Source organism: Penaeus vannamei, chromosome 23 (genome assembly GCF_042767895.1).
Source record: "Penaeus vannamei isolate JL-2024 chromosome 23, ASM4276789v1, whole genome shotgun sequence".
In the NCBI taxonomy this organism is placed as follows: domain Eukaryota; kingdom Metazoa; phylum Arthropoda; class Malacostraca; order Decapoda; family Penaeidae; genus Penaeus; species Penaeus vannamei.
The window spans coordinates 26,659,657-26,663,912 of NC_091571.1; the positions used below are offsets into that span (position 1 = coordinate 26,659,657).

At 36.3% G+C, this 4,256-nt stretch overlaps 1 protein-coding gene across 1 annotated transcript in view; it reads left to right on the forward strand.

Annotated features, from left to right (window-relative positions):
* The first annotated feature begins 2,501 nt into the window (after nt 1-2,501).
* The window catches only part of PRL-1 (PRL-1 phosphatase), a 47,347-nt gene continuing 45,592 nt past the window's right edge, over nt 2,502-4,256 (forward strand). The window contains exon 1 of the mRNA XM_070137838.1: nt 2,502-2,594. The gene's annotated coding sequence lies outside the window, so the exon portion shown is untranslated. The remainder of the gene's footprint in view (nt 2,595-4,256) is intronic.

The following is a 4,256-nucleotide window of genomic DNA, read 5'->3' on the forward strand; positions in this document are numbered from 1 at the left end:
CTCCAAGTCTCTGTCTCTCTCTGTCTCTGTCTCTCTCTGTCTCTGTCTCACTCCCTCTCTCTCTCTCTCTCTCTCTCTCTCTCATATATATATGTATATACTCATATCTCTCTTACTCATATATATATCTACTAATTGATGAGGATGGTAATGGAGATGGTGATGATATGGATAATGATAATAGCAAAAATGATATTCATGATAACCATGCCAATGTATACAACATATGATGATAGGATATGATAACGATAACAATACTGATAATGATAATGCTAATATCATATGATGACATTGAGGATAATCATGGCATTAATAACAGCCATCAAAACACTCCAGATGATAATACTACAAATAATAACAATGATAACGAAAAAAACAAAACAAACAGTTGTGGGGAGGGCTGGGTTGTTGGGGGTTTTTGTGTCGAGTTTTTTGTGTTGGTTGGTGTTTTTATTGGGCTCCGGGGGATTTGGGGTGTGTGGGTGGTGGGGTGGGGGTTGTGGTGGTTTGCCCCTGTTTTTTTCCCTTGTTTTTTTTGTTCTTTTTTTTTTTCTTTTTTTTTTTTGTTTTTTTTCTTTTTTTTTTTTTCCTTTTTTACTTTTTTTTTTTTTGTGTTTTGTTAAAGTTTGTTTTTGTTTGCTTTTGTTTGTTCCTTTTTTTTTTTTTTCTTTTTTGTTAACTATTTTTTATTATTTTTCTTTGTGGGGGTTGGGAGGGTTGTTGGTTGTTGGTGTTTATGATTGTGTATTTGTGTGGTTTGCTATTTTGTTGTTTTGTGTGTTGGGTAATGTGTTTAAAATTCGTGTTTTCAAATAAAACCGCCTAGTAAAAACACCTTTTGAAAATTCAATTTAGTCTCCCTCAGAATCTGCATTAAGCCTAATCATTTAATTACCAGAATGTCTATAGTGGAAAAAGCTCAGCTACAGATGTCAAACGGCCATTATGATGCTGGGAAGTTTGTTTGTGTGGCCGCTTGGCTCGCGCGGCCGGGTGAAGGGCTTCGGTGGCGCTGCTGCTGCTGCTGTTGTTGTTGTTGTGTGCTGATGTTTTTGTTTTGGTGTTGTTTGTGTTGTGTTTGTTGTTTACTGATGTTTTGTTGTTGTATTTGTTGTTTGCTGTTGTTGTTGTTGTGTGCTGATGTTTTTGTTTTGTTGTGTTTGTCGTTGTTTTTGTTGTGTTTGTTACTGTTTGCTGTTTTTGTTTTGTTGTGTTTGTCGTAGTTTTTGTTGTATTTGTTATTGGTTACTGATGTTTTTGTTTTGTAGTTGTTTGCGTTATATTTGTTGTTTACTTATGTTTTGTTGTTGTTGTATTTGTTATTGTCTGCTGAGGTTTTTGTTTTGGTGTTGTTCTTGTTGTGATTATCGTAGTTTTTGTTGTTTACTGATGTTTTTGTTGTTGCTTTGTTGCTTTTGTCGTTTTTTGTTGTTGTTTTTGTCGTTGTGTTTATAGTTTGTATGGAACCATCTGTTCATTTATTTATTTAATTGTTGAGAGATCTTGTTACGGTTAAGTTGTTAGTTGTGGTTGATACTTAGTTGATGTTGTTTTATCTCTACGGAATTATAATCTTTATGTGTTTACGTCGTCTGATTATCGAAAGTGGTTCGAACTGTGAGACTGCATTTGGTAATGTTCGTAGTTCATGTGTGTTTTCATAAATGGTTGCGCAAGATACTAAGTGTGATCTTTCAGTAGATTTATGACATATATATATATCTATATATCTATATGCATCTATCTATCTATCTATCTATCTATCTATCTATCTATCTATCTATCTATATATATATGTGTGTGTGTGTGTTTTGTGTGTGTGTGTGTGTGTATGTATGTATGTGTGTGTGTGTGCTTTTCATTCATTAATTTACAAATGTCATCTACATATCATTGTTGTTAGTATTTTGGCGCATAGCAACCTTTTTTGCTGATCCTATGTTGACAAAATTATCATATGCACACGTGCAGAAATAGAAAGAACATAAAAACCGACAAATACACGTGTTGAATTTTGTGCCTTAGACCTAAAACGAAGAGAAAGTGTCCAAGGAGCCGAGAGCCTTCAAGGAAGTGCCTCTTCGTTCAGAGACACTCTTCAAACGTTCAAAGCTAAGTTTTTTCCAAGCTATTGGTTACCTTCTTTTTTATTTCTTCTTTCTTATTCACATGCTACGCTAATATCAGATTAAATATTCAGAAATAAGACAATAACAAAAGATTACCCATAACATTTCACCAAAAATCCGAACACTCCCGGCAAAAACTAACGAATCCGAACACCACGAGCGCGGGAACAGCTAAGCGCCCGCCAGCGAATAAATGCAACGACATTCAACAAACGAGACGTCTCCGAGAAGGTGTAATGCATCCCCGTAGATGAGAAAAGTGTGTTGTGGGAACGAGAGACGGAAATACGTGCGCAAAAACGTGTCTGTGTGGTGCTGGCATGGACGGAGAGAGGGTCCGGTACTGTCAGGTCGGTGCGTCGCGAGGCGGGTCACATCCGACGGTGTTCCGCTTAAGGGTAAAGGAGGACGGAGGATGACTCCGCACTTGAAGGCAGCATCAGAGGGAAGGGTATTTGTGTGTGTGTAAGTATATATATATAAATATAAGTAAGTGTGTGTATGTGTATGTGTATGTGTGTGTGTGTGTTTGTGTGTGTGTGTGTGTGTGTGTCTGCGTGTGTGGGTGTGTGTGTGTGTGTGTGTGTGTGTGTGTGTGTGTGTGTGTGTGTGTGTGTGTGTGTGTGTGTGTGTGTGTGTGTGTGTGTGTATGTGTGTGTTTGTGTGTATGTGCATACACGGGTGTAGCTAGACATTTTGGGGGAAATATGTATTAAGAAAATATACATGGCAAAATAAAGATATTTACCGAAACAAATTTCAGATTTTTATGTGCAAAGACATTTAAGAATGAGCAAGGTTAAGCGGAAAATGGCTTGCACTTTTTGCGTTAAATATTTCCCTCGTCTTTATTGACCAGAGAAACTTCTCTTCTGTCATTCAAATCCATAAGCATAATGCAATTATTTGTTTAGCTATTTGAGTAAAATTGTGGTTTCGTTCCTTTATTTCGATCATCATATGGGGTTACCCTCCATCAGGAGCCTGGGGGCGGTGGAAAAAATATATACATATACATCTGTACAGACACACACATAGACACGCACACACACACACACACATACATATACACACACACATGGGTATGTGTGTATAAATGAACATATACATATGTATACATATTTATACTTATATATATACACACATACACGAGGACACACACACATACAAACATACACACACACACACACACACAAATACACACACACACACACACAAATACACACACACACATATATGTGTGTGTATATATATATATATATATATATATATATATATATATATATATATATACTAAGAAAAATACATTTGGTATGGCAAAGTTCCCTTGATCTCGCAACGGCAGTCAGCATCTATTAAGATTAAAAACGACCCCACGTACGAACAAAGACTCAAGTCCTGTAATCTGGTCGTCTTCTAGAGCAGAGTAAGAGGATTTAAGGGAACAGACAACAAATTAACAAAATCGAACGAGCCATTGCTTTTTTCTCCCTCTCTTTTGTCCTTCAGAAGATTCGTAGCTAAGCGGTTTATTTTAGATGAAAACCTCTGGAACGAGACGAGTGTATGTGGTTCAACAGTTATCCCTGGAATCAGCCCGTTAGTGCATTATTTCCTTGCGTTTAAAAATATCCACGCTTTCCTTCAGTGTCTACTTCAGTCGATATGATCCGTCTGTGGTTTCCTATAGGTTTGTAAAAAAAATTGAAGAGAAAAAATACACCATTGAATCTAGCCTTCAAGAATTTCCAACGTGAAGGGTAGGAAAATATAGAAGAATCCACTATTGATAGCAGAGGCAAAAAATACTTCTTCCATGAAAACAACGTTGCAAAAAATATATATATTAATAATAATGACTAAAAAGATAATAATAAAAAAATAAATAAATGTCAAGAAAAAAAAATAAAAGGATCCATTTGTTGGAAATACAACTTTTCTCCGAAACAATAATGAGGTGATTCCATCTGCTGTCATTATCGTTACCACATTAAACCCCCTTTTCTCCGTATCGATTAAATCCTGAAGTGCTGTCCTACTTCCCTACCAATCGAAAGGCAAGATTAAAGTGACTTGCGTTGGTCAAAATGGCGAATTTATTTATAGATTCCCCAAGTCATCTCGGGT